General features: G+C 35.9%; 1 protein-coding gene across 3 annotated transcripts in view; it reads left to right on the top strand.

Moving 5' to 3' along the window:
• Positions 1–18521, top strand: part of CTNNA3 (catenin alpha 3) — a 1797739-nt gene that overhangs the window by 1620297 nt on the left and 158921 nt on the right. The gene's annotated exons all lie outside the window — the stretch shown is intronic.

Below are 18521 nucleotides of genomic sequence, written 5' to 3'. Positions count from 1 at the left end.
TTATTACTACTATTAATTATTTAAATTCAGTGACATTACATTTGGAGATGGATAGGAAAAGATAAATTTCTAAGAAAGTTCCACGTGTTCAAATATTCAGATTACTTAGAACTGATATATGTTAGTCACAACTCCTGTGTTTTATTAGAAATGATGGTTTTCTTGAGCTTACATTCTGTGCTGGTTATTGAGTTAATTCCCAGCCTCCCAGAAGCCACTTCATGTTGGGAACTGTCTGGGGGCACCCGGCATCTGAAAGAAGTTTCCTTCTAATCTAGTAGGCATCTTTGTTGAGAAGGAAATTTTTCCAAATGGCAATGGAATTGGAAATAAATTTTGCTAATAACATAGTTTGCTCATGCTTTCAGGTAAGTGAGTGAGTGATTCACTTCACTGTGGCTGAGCCACTGGAGGTGGAGGGTAGCTGTCAGGACTTAAAAGTTAATTGATAAGGGCAAATTTTGTTAAAATAAAAGTAACCTTAGTAGGATGCTGGGATTAGGATAAACATACCATAGTTCTCATTCTGGATCATCACATGTAGACAATAAAGCCTTGGTTAAGACCTTAAGTCTTAGAAATTTCAAATTCCTTCATTGAAAAATGAGAAAAATAGGGGTACCTGGGTGGCTCAGTGGGTTAAGCCTCTGCCTTCTGCTCAGGTCATGATCCCAAGGTCCTGGGATCGAGCCCCACATCAGGCTCTCTGCCCAACAGGGAGCCTGCTTCCCACCCCCACCTGCCTCTCTGCCTTTATGTGATCTCAGTCTGTCAAATAAATAAATAAAATCTTAAAAAAAAGAAAATGAGAAAAATATTATCATACCTTCTCAAGCATTCTTGATAACTTCAAGATAATGTAAATGAAAGTATTTTATAAACCTTAAAATTCATATGCTAAGAAAATAAGCTTCTTATTACTACTATTTTGATTGTGTTTTAGTTCTTGGCTGAGGTTACAGGCCAGCTAGCTAGATGGCAACCTGACTATTGTAGGTTAAGAAGTTGATGATCTCGATAGCCCTGGATTTTTTTTTTTTATAATTTTCTTTTTTTTTTTTTAAGATTTATTTATTTATTTGACAGACAGAGATCACAAGTAGGCAGAGAGGCAGACAGAGAAGAGGAGGAAGCAGGCTCCCTGCTGAGCAGAGAGCCCGATGTGGGGCTCGATCCCAGGACCCTGGGATCATGACCTGAGCCGAAAGCAGAGGCTTTAACCCACTGAGCCACCCAGGCACCCCCGATAGCCCTGGATCTTAAGAATCTTTCATAGAAGCTGCTGTTTCTAACCATGTAGAAATCACCCTGGAGCTGCTCTGTTTTCTGGATTTGTGTTTCACTGTGCACAGTTCCCTGACAGGCCAGTTCATCTGGAATGCCCCTGGGCAATAACCTCACTACAGTCTCTTGGCAAGATAGATCCCTAACCATCAAATCTACTGGGAGCAATGTTATATTCAACCTGGCCACTCTGTGCTTTAGTAAATCTCCCTGCATAAATTCCAAGTAGTTTAGATTTTCTTCACTTCCTGCCTTGAGGCTTCTCTGAAATTGCTGTGTAGAATCCCTCAGGAAGCTGATCAGATATTCTAATACATACACAATCTTATGTGAAGCATTAACACTCCACAGAGCAACCTCGATGAATACTCTTATTTTCCCTGGATGAACCATTTTGCATTTTGCCAAGGTCTCCAAAGGATTCCCAGGGGGATCAAGGCACACCTCACACCACAGTGAACAGTTTGATAATATACCTTTGGATTTGTTCTCCTTTTTTTTTTTTGGTTTGGTTTTTTTTTTTCTTTCCTAATCCAGTCTTCCCAGGCTCCTAGTTCTGTTCCTGAAGATTTCATCCCAGAATCAGCTACTTCCCATTCTTAGGCTCTGCTTTTGAGGGAAAACAAGAAAAGATAGTCACAGTACATAAACTACTTAATTATTATATTAACTTTGATATACTGATACATTATCCTGGTTTTATTAATAAGATCACTGAGGCGCAGATTTATATAACTTGTCTAGTAAGTGGGTTATGTTTTCAGACAAAGAACCTGGGTGATTACCACATGTCAACTCACTCAAAATATAGGATTAGTGGAATGAATCTTTTACTAACAAGCAAACAAGCCACCACCACCACAATAATCTTGATTCACCATCAGTGGAATGAAAGGATGCTATAGTGGTCTGAGAACTGGAGGAAGGATACAAATTTTCTTTTAAAATTTAAAGAGTAATTATTATACAGCGTGGACAATTTAACTCATTGGGGCTCGTGGCAGGACAGCTCAGACTGTCCCCCGCCCAAACCACCTGAGCAAAATGTTCATGTTGACAGGTTTTATGATTTCTCTCAGGCATCTGGCACCCCTAACAGACCCCATATTCTCTATCATTGTACCTCTATGCTTATCTTTCCATGTTCAGTCTCATATCCATTTGAGACTTTATCTCTGTGTTCTATCCAGCATTCCCGAAGTTTCCATCCATTGGGCTCTGTCTATTCTTTGACACATTTCCCAGATACCATCAGGTTGAGAAGATCCCATAAGATTTTGAAATGGAATCTGTTGAGAATTTTTTGAATACTCATACCATGCTCAATGAGGAATTTCTGGTCTCTGAACAAGACATGTGTTTGGGTTCCTTTTTGTTTGCTGCTAAGTGCCTTTTTGGTTCTTGGCTTAGGCAGACTCTGCTATATGGAACATGCCATAGAACTAATTTCAGGCACTGTTTAGTCATGGAGTGACAGTTATTTATTATCATTTTATTTTTTGCATTTCACTCCCAGTAGCTTTGGCTCAACATCATCTGTTATAGCTGTCATCAGTAGCAAATGCCACTGGGCATTGTAAAGGTCTATAACCAACAAATAATGATTTAGAGTCCACAGTCAATCAGAGCGAAATACTAAAAGACCAACAGTGCATGCCTTATGAAGTAGCAGAGGAACAGCACTGGAAATTAGTGATTATCTTAATTATTAAACACGAATACTCAGTAGACCAATACTGTGGTTATATCCAGTAATCAGGCATTCCACAGTGATACAGGAGTGTGATTTTGTTATAGATTTACAGAACATTCTTTAAAGATCTCATTGTTTATTCTGATCATGCTCTTAGCAAGGATAAAATAGAAATCTTTTATCTGAAAAACTCAAATTTGAAAGAGACATGAAAATAGATTCCTGTTAAGATCATCAAATTTCTAAACCTACTGGTAATAAGACTTTTTGGTAAGTCCTAAAAGCTTTCTAAAAGATTATACTAAATACATGCTAATTCATATTTTCTATTTAAACAGAACAGTGCCAGTTATCATTTAACACTTTATAGCTTACAGAATATTTCCAAATTGGTGTCTTACTTAACAAAAGCTGTGGAATTTTTTTTTTCCCTTGATTATACTAACTAGGGAATTTAACTCAAAGGATTTCAGTACTTTATGTAAATCATGTAGACTGGAACCAAATCCCAGGTCTTCTGGCATGAACCACACTCTGTCCAGTGTAACACACTTGTAAGCTGGGGTAGAATCTCACCATTCCTTAAGATCTCATTACCCTCCTATTGTTACAGCCAGTATTATGGAGTTGGTATTATCATTTATCTACTAGAAAAATGATTCCTGAAACTGAAGACCATAAAACTTAAGTATCAGACTTGTTTAAGCCTCACAAGTTTCAAAATGCCTCAATGCTACAATCGTCCATCAATAACAAAATCATTTTATTGTTTACAATTTAAAAACTACATAATGATGCCCAGACCTTGTCAGTCTCTTCCCTTTACCTTTACCTTGATGAAGTGGATCATTTTACCTTGATGAAGTCTAATATTAATCAGATAGAGTCAGATAGTGGCAGACCTCGTAGGACAGCAATACCGGACCTCCAAGCACAGAATCTGGAGAAGTGAGGCAGTTACTCCTCAGTCTCTTATCCAGTTAGTCTCTGTGATACTTCAATAGAGGGAACATTCCAATTCCTAGATTTCCTCCCTCATTTATTTATTGTCTCAATTATTTATTGTCTGCAGGAGGAGCAGCAGGAACAAGAGACTCTCAGGAAATAAAGTATGCTCAGAGTGGTGGCTCAAAGTATGTTTTTTATGCCTACCTGGGGTTTTAGGAGAATATGGGCACCTGGGTGGTCCAGTCCGTTAACTATCTGACTTGATCCCAGGGTTGTGAGTTCAAGCCCCATGTGGGTCCCCATGCAGGGCATGAACTTAAAAACAACAACAACAACAAAACAAGCAATAAAATAGATTGAAAGAGAGTTTTGTGAGTGGAATGGGTGAGCAAGTGATTTGCCTTTGCTAGTATTGGCTTATAACGTAGAGATGTATAAACTTAGGAGTTAGATAAGCCTTGATTCAAATCTGGCTTCCACCTATTACTATCCGTATGATCTCCGAAAAGTTAGTGTACATTTGAAACTCTTTTCTAATGTGTAAAATTGTGATGATCATATTAGTAATTGTATCTATTTTATAGTCATTCTTGAAGATGAGATAAATGAAAAGTTCCAGTTCAGTTCTTGGCATATGTGAAGTCTTCAATCAATTTTGATTTTTTTTTCAAAGATTTTACGTATTTATTTTTTTGTGAGATCTCTGTTATCTATTATTTTTATTTATTATTATTTATTATCTATTATTTATATTTACTTATTTATTTTTGTGAGATCTTTTGACTTATTTTTGTGAGAGAGATTGAGAGCGAGCACGGGCAGTGGGAGGGGCAGAGGGAGCAGCAGGCTCCCCACAGAACAGGGAGCCCAATGCCAGACTACATCCCCGGACCCTGGGATCATGACCCAAGCTGAGGCAGATGCTAAACTGACGGAGCCACCCAGGTGCCCTCAATTTTGATTTTTATTTTAAAAAAATGAATTTCGTAACAAGTGTAGAATTGTATGTTGGTGTTATACTTTGACTTCCTTTTGAGTAGCTCAAGAAGATTTGTAAATACAGGTCTCAGTCTTCTAGAATGAGATTCCTTTGGTTTTTTGTTTTTGTGGTGCTAAGCATTTTGACATGCTGGAAATTCTATTATGAAGTCTTTTGAAGCAGTACCCCCTCCCCCGCCCCCCACCGGAAGGCAGTTTATCAGAAACAGCTGCAAGAGATTAGAAGGAAGATGACATTAATGTGATTTTTAATGATGCTGGCACTTTATATATATATATATATAATCCACATATATAATGTAGAACTGAAATAGTGATCATAAAAACCAACTCTTGATAGTTAGATAAAACAGAAATTTTGATCTAGTAATTGTCAAGTTTGTAATTTCTTTATTGGATGCCTGGCCCTGCCCTGGGAGTTTTTCTTCTTTGTGGAATGTTTGTACTGTGATGATCCATTAGTTACTATTTTTCTCAGTCTTCACTTACCTTCATCAAGTTACACAGGGCTTAATTTCCAAAGTTTATGGTACATACTCGAAAAAAAAAAAAGAAGAAGAAGAAGAAGAAAAAGTCACTCATCCTGACTTTTATAGGCTGCATGTTAGAATCAGTTTTTCAAGCAGTCATTTGAAGTCACCTTGTATTGAGGGAAATCTTATAATTACAACAACGTGGATGGATCTAAGGTATCTAGAGAGAGAATGCTAAGTGAAATAAGTCAGTCAGAGAAAGACAAATACCATATGATTTCACTTATATGTAGAATTTCAGAAACAAGATTAATGAAAAAATTAAAAGAAGCTAACCTAAAACAAAACAAAACCCAGACTCTTAACTATAGAGAACAAACTGAGGGTTACCACAGGGAAGGTCAGTGGGGGATGGGTGAAATAGGTGAAGGGTATTAAAAGTACGTCATCATTATGTGCACTGAGTAATGTATAGAATTGTTGAATCATTATATTGCACACCTGAAAGTAGTATATAAAGTAGTATATAACACTGTATTTAACTATACTGGAATTAAAATTTAAAAAAAATAAAATTTCCTTTTATTTTTCTATTCCTAAGAAGAACTTATGTTCTAATGGTTCTTCCTTCTGCCAGTATAGCTTGAAAGTCAATAGGTCTCAAAACTAAAGAGACGATTTTGTTCAGTCTCACACAATTTAAACTCTGATGATAGCGTCCTGTAGATGAGGAATGAAAGAGGGAACTCATTTAACATTACTGACCGAGGTCAGTACTGACCAAGATTTTCATTTGAGAGTATTTGAAATTGTGATCTCCAAATGCTAAAATTCAGTTTAGTGGACATAACATTAAAAAAAAGACAAAAAACTTAGAAATTGATAATTTCGATTATAGTCAGATCATCCTTCAGCATGATAAAATTACACCACCTTTTTAAAGTATATTATTTGTCATACTTACTGATGATCCAAAATTCAAGAAATTGTAATATGTAGTCTTTGGTGATTAAGATTTCTCATATTTTTAATATTATCTTCCCTTAAGAGTATATATTTTGTAATTCTGTTCTGCTTTAAGGAATATCTTTGAGTCCATTGAATCTGTGTAAGTTCTATACATAGAAGTAAATTGGGGCAGAAATAAGAACAGTTGCCTAGGTTACTGGACACAACCTCAAAACGTCAACAGCAGCAAATGAATGGGAGCATGTCAAATGTTAAAATACAGGAGATGTTTCTTGGGGTAAAAAAGAAATAGCCATGCACACTCTAACATCATGTTGGTAATTGGGAGAACATCCTTCTTGTGGCTTTTTATAATGCTGAATCAGCTGGATATTCTCCACCATGAAGACAGAAAAAATGCCATGAATGGATAGCTTGTTTTAAAAATTAGAAACATCTTAATAGGCGCTATTTATTATCAGAAGACACTCTCAGGAACTCCAATTTATACTGAATTAACATGCAAAATATGGTAAGACATGACCTCATTACCTTTCTCATGATATAATTTGGTTTAGGTTACTCTGACAAACGCAACTTGCACAAGCCGATGAAGTTACATCATTCAAGCAGCGTTATACTAGGCAATGCATTTTCTCTTAGCAGTTTCTTTAATTTCTATTGTGTACTTGGCAATAACTCTGCGTTCGTATCTTTCTGGCTGATCGTTCTCAGTGCTTCATGGTTTCCTCTTCCTCTGTTTACTTCTCAAGCGTCAGGGTTTCACAGGAGCTCTGATCTAAGCTCTCTAGTCCTCCAGTTCTACCCAGTTTCCCTGAACACTCTCATACATCCAAGATTTCAGATGTCTTGCATAGACAAGCGAATGTAGCCACGTCCTGTGTCATGAGCTCTGACTACTTATACTGGCAGGTTTGCAAGTTTCCTCTCCTCACATGTCTTGTGACACTTGCTGTTTCCAAGCCTGAATGCATCGCCTTACCCTACAAATCTACTGTATATTCCTGATAACAATTCTGTACATTTCATAGAACACATCTGAACCTGGGAATGATATTTTACTTCCCTCCACAGCTAGGCATGCAACATGTTCCAGCTTTACTATCTTCTAAATATTTTCTGAACTTTTCTATTTTTTCACCACCTCCATTATCACTACCTTGAAAGAAAATGTTGCACTGGACAAAGTTGAACAGGAAAGGAAGCATTTATTCAAGGCTATTGCACTAGGGGTAAGAGACCAGAACTTTGCATTTGACTCTCCTAGAACAAAGGGCTGAAAATTTTTCAGAGATGGAATGAGGGAGATTGTATGCTGTCTGTTTTCACTAATTGGCTTTGCCCAAAGGAAAAGTGAAATTTCTCTATCTTCATGACAGGAGGTACTTTTATAACTAGGAGCAAGATGCTGCTAAATTTAGGTTCCCGCCCTCCCACTGAGCCTAGGAGGTAGAGGCTTTATGTTCTTTGATGATGGCATGTCAAAGGGACAGCTTCTTAGTTCTTGAGAAAGACAGTCCTTGTTTGTAAAGCTGTTGAGAAATATTTAGAAATGCTTACATCTTAAAGGGGCAAAGAATTTACAACAACTTTTGTAAACTATATACTATAAAAAAAGAAAAGGTCAGGGACCTAGAGTCAGAAAGAAGTCTGTCTAAAATTTAATCAAGCTGAGGGGAACATTAAGGCCATCTTGGTTACTATCTTAGGTCAGGTCCTATCATTTCTCACCTAGAGTTTTTTTTAGCAGACTCCTAAATTGTCTCCTGCCTTTAGTAAACCTTAATTCTCTCACTTGAACTTAAGATGGTATTTCAAAAGTGCAAATCTGTCATCTGTCACTATGCATAAAATCTCCTCAAGGTCTCAGTGTCTCCCTTGTCCTTGGCATGAAATCTGGTCCCTCAATGCCCTGCGTAAGTGAACCGGGTTCTGTTTCCTGCTTCTCTCTTCTGGCTCTTATTTCACACTTTCCATTGTACAGATGTCTCCCTTCCTATAAGCACCAGGCTCTTCCTCATATCCCTCTCTGAGGCGCACAAGTCCCTCACCTCACCATCCTCCTCTTCACCAAGAATACCTGCTCATCATTAGGATTCCAGATTAGCCTCAACTTCACTGTTACAGATTGGAGTGTAGTTTCCTTCCAACATTCAGGCCTGGATCTGAATGTAGCATGTGGAGATTCCCATATCATGACATTCACTGTGCATGCATAATTTCTTACATAAGGGCATTTCTTTTTTTCTTTCTTTCTTTCTTTTCTTTTTTTTTTTTTTTTTTTAAGATTTTATTTATTTATTTGAGAGAGTGAAAGCACATGAGAGGGGAGGTCGGAGGGAGAAGCAGACTTCCCATGGAGCTGGGAGCCTCATGTGGGACTTGATCCCAGGGCTCTGGGATCATGACCTGAGCTGAAGGCAGTCACTTAACCAACTGAGCCACCCAGGGACCCCATAAGGGCATTTCTTCTCCACTCATTAAACCTCACTAAACCTCATTGGTGCAGACAACATGAATTTTCTCTCTTTTAGTGCTTATTACCCACTGCCTAGTAGAGATATATGAGAGACAATGAGGAGAACCTTCCTTTTTTAAGACATCTTGTCTCAAAAGTGTACTGTTCCTCAATATATTGAACCTAGGGGGTTACATTAATTTCTTTCTTGCTCTTTCTTCCTTTCAACAGTTGTACCTACTTGTGCTAGATAAACCTTACTATAAATTGCTAGGTCACAACTCTGAAATTTTCAGTGGCTCTCTACTACCCAGTCCCTGCTAATATAAATATTAATTGTTCTGTTTCTTTTGGCAAAGTCCTTTGCAATGGCCCCTTATTCCTGGCTGTATAAAGTATACAGATTCAAAAACTGCTTTTTATTTGTTGAATTGATTCTTGTGTTCCTGAACAGTAGGGCTATCCCTGAGGCTGTATCCATGATCTTTCTCATGTCTGAATTGCCTCCTTTTGTTTTTTTTATTCCCTCCAAACACAAAAGTTCTTCAAGATGAGCCCAACTCCCTTTATTTCCATGATGTTTTCTTTGCACAGCCTCTTTGATTTAATGATACAAAAACTTCTGCTGAGAGACTGTCGAAAGGCGTTTATTCATTCCTTTCAGATTTTTACATGCTAAGGTCACCATGCTCTATCCACTGTGAAGTAGTGTAGCTGAATAGTGTCACCTCTTTTTAATTCAAATTCTTCACTCAAATTGAAATTTAGGGTCATTCCATTGATTGTAGAGGTCAGTGTATAAAAATTGGAGCAAACTAACATTTAAAACATTGCACATTATTTATCCCCAAATTCTTATATTAGAGTTCTTTTCATAAACACTTCTTGATATTTCATCTGGGAAACACTGTTACCAAATATCTAAACATACTCTCATTTATCAATGGAATTATATTGCAATATATACATTTCCACCTTGCTTTGGTTTCTGGGAAATTCTGAGTTAAAATTAGTGTCTAGTAACTAATCTTAAATACCTGCTATATTTGTCTCTTTGTTCTCATTCAGTTATCTTATTTTTCTTTAAAAATAATCTCAAATACAAATTCTGATAAAAAATACTTAAAAGGTATCTATTTTATTACAGTTCTACCCATTATACTGTTCTTGTCACCACTAAGGTTATATATTTTAGAGTAAGAAGAGAAAGTAAGTATATCCAGTATTGGAACACTTGGCTGACTCAGTTGGTAGAACATGAAATTCCTCATCTCAGGGTCCTGAGTTCAAGCCCCATATTGGGCATAGAGCTTACTTTAAAAATAAATAAATAAATAAATGAATAAATGAATAAATAAATATATCCAGTATTATATCTTTTTATAGTAATTTCAGTTGCTGTAATTTAAGGCTAAATCTCTTTATTCTTTAATTATAGAATAGAACCTTGGCATTTATAAATGTATATAACCTATTTTTTTAACATTGTTGGATAACCCAAAAATTTATGTATGACGTTATTTATAAGGCCACTGGAGCACGAATTTAAGTGATATATTGTGATATTTATATATGATTCACTTGCTTGTTAGCGAAATGAACCTTTCTCCAAGCTTTAAATAGAATATATTCTACTTGTCGATGAATTCACAGCAGAGGAAATAGCAAGTAGAAAAGCCTCAGAGGCAAGTGTTAGTGAGGCAAGAGGAAATTTGAAGCTGAAAAGGAGGGCTGAACTTGTAGGGAACATAAACCATTGTAAGCTATTTGGATGGGAATTTATCAGAGGGCTTTAAGCCAGAGAGTGACATGAGACGACTTATACTTTAAAGGGGTCATTCTGAATGCTGTGTTGAAAATAGTCTGAGAAGTGGTACAGGAGGAAGCAGGAATTTAGAAAGTCATTGCTCTTCTATTACACAGGTGAGAAATCATGGAGGCTGAACCCAAAGGTTTTAGAAATGGGGAAGTTGAGAGCTATTGATAAAGCACATATGGGATGATGACTTAACTGAATGTGCTGAAGACTTATATATTGAGTATGAGTGAGAGAAAAGAGTCAGGACAACACTTGGTTTTTGATTTGAGAACTGGGAATGGGGACTTGCCATTTATGTTAATATGGGGGAGACTGAATTGAGGAGATTGGATATTGTAGAAATTAGAAATTAATTTTAGATATGTCTTGTCTAAAAAGTCTATTAGACAACCAAAGAAAATGTCAGGTAGGAAGCTTTGAAATTTATAAACTAGAGTGGAGCTCACCTCAGATGCATAGCTTTATATTATAATTTTATAACTTTCTAAATTTACATTGAACATCTTTTTCTTTTAAAGAAATTGATATTTTAGCTTTAAATCTTGTTTCCTCCTACTTTCAGACCTCATCCCCCTGAAATCTTCTTTTTTCTGACACACTTGTTCTTTTGAATATCAGCTTTTGTTGGAAAGTCACCACTAATTTTCCTCTTTAAAACTACAACACCAGGGACACCTGGATTGCTCAGTTGGTTAGGCATCTGCCTTCAGCTCAGACCCCACTGTGGGGCTCTTTGCTCAACAGGGTGTCTACTTTTCCCTCTCCCTCTGCCCTGCCCACTTATGTTCTTTCTCATACCCTCTCTCTCAAGTAAATAAATAAAATCCTAAAAGAAAAACAAAACAAAACAAAACAAAAACACAAAAACTACACTACCATTTCCAACCCACATATAAACCTCTTCACTTCCCTTTTTTTTTTCTCCAGAGTACTTCCTTTCACTGTCTGACATACTACATGTTTGTTTGTTTTGTCATCTACTGGATAGTGAATTCAATGAAGGCAACTATTTTTATCTGTTTTTCCCCCTTTGATGTATTCCCCATACTAAAACAGCATTGGGCACGTATATTTACTGAGTACATAAATGAATGAATCATGTTGACCATAAATGTGCTTTGGGAAAAGGAACATGCACAGAAAATTTGGGGGGAGGGGAGTTGTTTTAGATATAACATTCATATCTAACCAATAAATAACTTGCCTACAAATAAGTGGGATAATTATAATTTTTTGAAAATAATGTTTTAGTAAGGAATTGCCCAGTCAGTAGTTATTTAGAAAATTTTTCTGAGGCTAAAGGGTTTAAATGATTTTTTGCCTTGTTCAGTTTAGAGGTGTTTATGATGGACATCTGGCTTCCAAGCGCTGCCCTTTTTTCCCATTCTCTGAATTATTCTCATTGAAAAATTTCTATTTCTTATAATGTTGAAAACATAACATATATAGATTAAGTAATTTTGAATGATTAGTCTCCAGTGAGATATGAAACACATGCTTACTTCTTTTCCTGTTAAGGACAATGTGTATCAAGTAATGGCTAAGGTAGTAGGAAAAAGGAGCTCAAAAAATATTGTTTTAAAAAAATCCTTTGATATTCTAAAAATTACCTCATATACTGAAAGTACCACAGTCTAAATCTCAGTTTGTATATATGCGTATTTTTAATCAGTGAATGATTTTTAATGTATGTTTAATTTTTAGAAATGTGAACATGTATTTCTTATAATGAGTTGCATGGGCTGTAATACTATATATATCTAAGACTTGGCTAAAATCCCATGTAAATATGAATGGATATAGAACATAAAAATTTCCCTCAGATTGGATTATCAGCTCTATAAAGCTCATGTACTTTTAAAGAATAAGGCTTTTTAATATTCTTTCATTTTTAATTTATTTTAAAATTTTTATTCAAGTATAATTAGCATAATACAGTATATGTATACAACATATAACATACAGTGTTTTATTAGTTTCAAATGTACAAAATAATGATTCAGTGGTTCTATACATTTCTCAGAGCTCATCAAAATAAGGGGACTCTTAATTCCTTTTATCTATTTCACATTACCACCTGCCCTCTGGCAACCATCAATTTGTTCTCTGTACTTAAGAGTCTGTTGTTTTGTCTGTCTTTTTCTTTGGTTTATTCATTTTTTTTCTTTCTTACACATTCATTCATGAATGAATTCATATGCTATTTGCCTTTCTCTGACTGACTTACTTCACTTAGCATTGTATGCACCCTTTTATTTATTGCAGTATTATTTATAATAGCCAAGATATGGAAGTAACCCAAATGTACATCTATAGATGAATGAATAAAGAAGATATGGTATGTATCAATGGAATATTATTCAGCCATAAAAAAGAATAAATCCTTCCCAATTTCAACAACATGGATGAGCCTAGAGAAAAAAATACTTTAAAAAGTCATACTTGGGGGCACCTGGTTGGCTCAGTCAGTAGAGCATGTGACTCTTAATCTTGGGGTTGTAAGTTTGAGCCCCACGTTGGGTGTAGAGCTTACTTCAAAAAAAAAAAAAGGAATCTTAAAAAACTAAGTCATACCTGGACATGTTTCTCTCTTTCTGATTCTAAGATAATGCAAAGAAAGAGAGCACAATTTTTTGAATCAAAATCCCATGTCTGAATTTTGATTCTGACACTTATAGCTGTTGACATTTAGCAAGTGACTTAACTCCTATGTATGTTTGCTTATTTTTTAAATAGATTTTATTTATTTATTTGTCAGAGAGGTCAAGAGAGCACAAGCAGAGCAAGTGACAGGCAAAGGGAGAAGTGGGCTCCCCACTGAGCAAAAAGCCTGATGTGGGACTTAATCCCGGGTGCCTAAGATCATGACCTGAGCAGAAGACAGAAGTTTAACTACCTGAGCTACCCAGGTGTCCCTCAGTTTGCTTATTTTTTAAAACGATTATTATGAAGCTTATGAGTTAATATTAGTAAGAAACAACACACAGTTAAGTGATAAAACTTAAGTGACCCCCATCATGGTGTTCATCACCATGAATACTGTTATCATTGCCATAATCATCATCCCTTATGAATGGATTCACATTTATAAGCTTTCTGTTAGTTCCTCAGATAGGCAACATTCACTTTTCTGATTAGCCCTCTTCACATTCTCCAGAACAATTTCTGGACAGCCAATATGATTGGCTGAGCCAAATAAATTTTCTCCTACGTGTAAAACCTTTTGAATAGGATTTTTTTCCATGGGTTTATTTGTGGATGGTGGCCTTTTAGTAAGGTTCCTGCACTGATCCATTTTTAAGCTATAGCTGAGAGTGAAAGAAACTCTGTGTTGTTTCCTTGGGTTGAAGATTACAACAGGAGTGATATCAGGCTATAAGGGACACTGGGTGTGTTGAATGTTAAGAGAGATACAAAAAAGAATAATATTACCAAAAAAAAAAAAATCAATACCTTGCTGTTGCCAGGGAGCTAAGAGTCATCTGTATCCAAGAAATGTCCAGGAAACACTTGCTTGTAAAATTCATGGTCCTGGGTCATATATACAAGGAATATGTGGTCCGCAGAATAGAAATGTGAAGACATTATGACCTGGCTGATAAAATATCACATTCCACACTAATAAAGGCACGTACACTGCTCAAGTAGGAAATTTGAGTAAGTTCTAGAAGTCTATGACTTGAGAATATACAGCGACTGTCTGTCTGGGCTGTGTAGTTAAGGGAAGACACTCAAATGTTTCCTCATCAGTTCAGGGTCTTTTATATAAACTGTGTACTTCCAAAGCAACAAATTAGAAAATTTTTATCCCTCTCTCTCCAGCTACCATCAGCCCATCCTTGTAATTAAAAGTGACAGATTTTTGATCTCCTTTCTTTCTCTTAAGCTTAACTAGAGATGAGGTGTCCAAACCTCTTTTCTAGCAAAATCCAGGGTGCAAAAGAGATCTTAGGTAGGTAATAAAGTACCTAGGTAGCAACCAAGTGCTTTACAGTTTCATCTGACTTGAAGGTTAGAACTTTAAAAGAAATAAAAGTCCTCTAAAATTAATAATAAGACATATTTACCTTTTTAAAAACACTTTTAAAACCTGTGAATAGCATTAATCTTTGGTTTTGTGATGGAACTTTAAAGTTTAACAAATTACTAAAATTGAGTTTGATAATGGCAATTTTTTAACTCTTCCAATTTCCTGTTGTACTAAAATTGCGTATCTATCCCTCTGTCTGGTGTTGTAGATTTGTGTCTTTGAATAAGCATGTGATTTTCTATAGCCTATTAAATCAAGAAGGAATTGTATACTTGAAATTGGGCAAATGTGATGTGAGAGACTATGATCATAGAGTTTGCATCCAAAGTAAACTTTTGGGGAGGCTGGAATTAGCACAGCCTTCCATGGAGGAGTCAGTATGACAAGAAAATAGATGCCTAGTTTAAAAAAAATCCAAATTTATTTTCAAAAGTTATGTCTTTTATCCATAGCATATCTGGATATACCCTGTCATATCACTGTTGCCTACTTTGCTGATGATGGTAATAATAGTAGCAGCAGGAATAACCTAAGGATTATTTACCAAATGCTTAGTATGTAGCAAGCACTTTACATTTTAAAATTTCTCCACAACCACTCTGAGGTATATCCCCACTTCTAAGATATAGAAAAAGAAACACAATTGTTACATAAGTACCCACTATCCCATCATGTGAAGCAACAGATCTGAGACTAACCAAGATGTGCCTGCCTCAAGGACCTGCTTGTCCTCCTGCTCTTCCCCTGTACAGCATAACCACCCTTCCTACAGACCAGGCTTTCTTTCAGTGGGACTGCTTGAACCAAATCAGTCTGCAAAGTCCTGGCAAAAGTGCTAGATATGGGGTGCTGGGTGGCTCAGTTGTTAAGTGTCTGTTTTTGGCTCAGGTCATGATCCCAGGGTCCTGGAATTGAGCCCTGCATCGGGCTCTCTGCTCAGCAAGGAGCCTGCTTCCCTGCTCTCTCTCTCTGCCTGCCTCTCTGGCTGCTTGTGATCTCTGTCTGTCAAACAAACAGAATCTTAAAAAAAAAAAAAAAAAAAAAAAAAGGAAAGAAACTTCAATTTGAAATTGAGCTGTATGGAAGTAGAATCTAGATTGTTATCACAGCTGGTGTCCACATCCATTTGTTTACAATTGTGTAGCCATGAATGCAACATTAGGTTAGTATTATTCTGTGAAATGACATTAAGAACTACTGTTACTAAAATTTCTTAAAATTATGTAAAATGAGGGAGCTCCTGGCTGGCTTAGTTAGTAGAGCTTATGACTCTTGATCTCAGGGTTGTGAGTTCAAGCCCCAAGCTGAGCATGGAAACTACTTTAAAAATTTAAAAAAATAATAATTTAAGATTATGTAAAATGGGGTGATGGAAAACAGGGATACCATTTCCAGAATATAGTTTCTGAAAATATGCAGAACTATTTGCTTCTATTTTTATAAGAGGCACCAATAGGTTAAAAAAAAAAGTGCCCTGGTTTTAGAGTCCTTGTTGCTGGGGTAAATCTTGACTCCTTTTATTGGAATGACTAGATGAATTTTAGTAATTTTATTTCTCTGATATTATTATTCCTTATATATTGATTTAGATAATTCATACCTTGAAGTATTGTAATTGGAAAAAATGTATGTAAAAGATCTAGTACAGTGATAGAAACGTAATAGGTTCCTAACACATGGTCAGCTTTATTCAAGTATAGTGTTTATAAAATGCATTAATGTATAATCATAAGGGATTCCCATATTGTGCAGTGAATTAAGTATGAGCCCTCTAAGTCAAGGTTAAAAAAAAAAGTATGTTTTCATTTGCGGGGAAGGAATAGAGAAACAAGCATGGGGAGTGGTAAATAAAAGGGGAAGGAAGGAAGGAAAAGGGAAGGGAAGAAGAAAGGAGGAAGGGAAGGGAGGTTATTTTGCGGTAGGGGAGCCTCTATTTATCAAGAGTGATAGTGTGCAATGAACTGAAGAACACAACTGACACAATCTGTACTAGATAAAAAGAATAAATATTTATTTTTATAACCTTGTGATACTAAAGGACTCTCTATGATACCAAAGACAGAAAAACAAAGGAAAAGGCAGGCAAACTTTACTCCTGAGAATGGGAAAAAAAATAAATCAAACCAAACAAACAAAGCACAAGATCGAGTCTGAAAAATTGTTACAAGACATCAATTTGGAGAGCTAATGATCACAATTTATATAAGAAAGTGTTTATATATAAATAGATTTTCACTAATCACTAAGAATTAAAATGTCTCCATTTCCCTCACCTTACCTCCCACCGACAGAAAAATGGGTGTAGGACCTGAAGAGGGTAGTCACAAAAAGGACATGCACACAACTGTACAGAGCTGCTCCGTCTAATCAGAGATTACAGAAATGCAACCCAAAAGTGCTGAAATTCTATCTTTTAACATGTTTGCAAAAATGAAAGATTGTTGATATCCATCATCAGGAAAGCTTTTTGGTAAATGGACACTTATACACAGTTTGGGGGATATTAATTAGGGTAAACTTTCTGAGAGGAAATAAAAAATTATGCATTGAAGGCCTTTATAAAAGTCTTCCTCTTTGTCTTCTAGAATTTTTCCTCCAGACACATTTGTAGAGATATAGAAAAGTATCCATCACTGCCTTCTCAATACACAAAAATATATGCATATAGACATACAAACATGGATATCTATCTATCTATCATCTATCTAAATAGAAATTACCTGATAATCATTGAAAACTTATAAGTAGATGATACTGGATCTATACAATGAAATAAAAGATTTAAAATTGTGATGAAGCTATATTGCATGGATATCAAAATGCTTTATATTGAGTTTGAAAAATAAGAAATAATAGAATAATGTATATGATATGATCCCTTTTATAATATATATATTGTATATACATACAATATACATTTTATAATATATAAATAGATATAAAAATGTATATACACAATATAAATTTGTAGAATAGTCACATATATATCTAGTATTCAGAGATAACCATTGAAATATCACTTTCAAATCTTCGATATATAAAACAGTATCCTATAAATACACATGTACTATATGTATGAAAGTACACAGACAAAATAAAGTTCACCATGCCATTTACAGTTTATGCATAATTTTATGTACCCACATGGTCCAAATAATTTTTAGGAAAAAAAATAGCTACTTACAACTTCACTATCTAGAGAAAACCATAGTTATAAATTCATTCCACTAACCAATAAGCACATAGAATCTGTATCAAAGTACTAGAACTACAGTAAGTGACCAATTTTTTTCAGTCTGGTTCTAACTGATAGTGAAGAACTTCACCACTGCAGGTCTGTTGCTGAATTATTATTAAGAATAATTGAAAGCAAAATACAGGTTGAAAGACAGACTAACACAGCAGATACTGTTATGGGTTGGAGAGTCTACCTTCTATGAATGGTCTTGGTTCTTGGATTCCCCAGAAAGAGTCACCTGAGAGGATCTGTACTTGAATAAAAACAGCCAGAGAAGGTAGCAAGCACAAAGCAGTTTATTAAGGACAGTACACTCTCAAGATGGTAGAGCAGGCAGGCCTGAAGGTGACATCTACACAGGGGTTGGGGTGGGGGCTGTGGGTTTGTCTTTTTATGTTTGTGTAGGTTAGGGGTCATAGCTAGGGTAGTCTCTGACTGAGTGCTTTCCAGTCATCTAACAGAATCCTCCTGCCACTGGAAGGAGTAGTTTTGGATCCTACAAGGTTCTTTCTGGAACTGTCATGGCCACCTTCCCCCATGGAGGTGAGGGGAGGATGGTGGTGAGAACATCTAAAACCACAATGTAAATATCTTATAATGAAGTTATAGG

Source organism: Mustela erminea, chromosome 14 (genome assembly GCF_009829155.1).
Source record: "Mustela erminea isolate mMusErm1 chromosome 14, mMusErm1.Pri, whole genome shotgun sequence".
NCBI classification, from domain to species: domain Eukaryota; kingdom Metazoa; phylum Chordata; class Mammalia; order Carnivora; family Mustelidae; genus Mustela; species Mustela erminea.
Note: the sequence above shows the minus strand (reverse complement) of the source record. Positions and strands in the feature narration are given on the sequence as shown.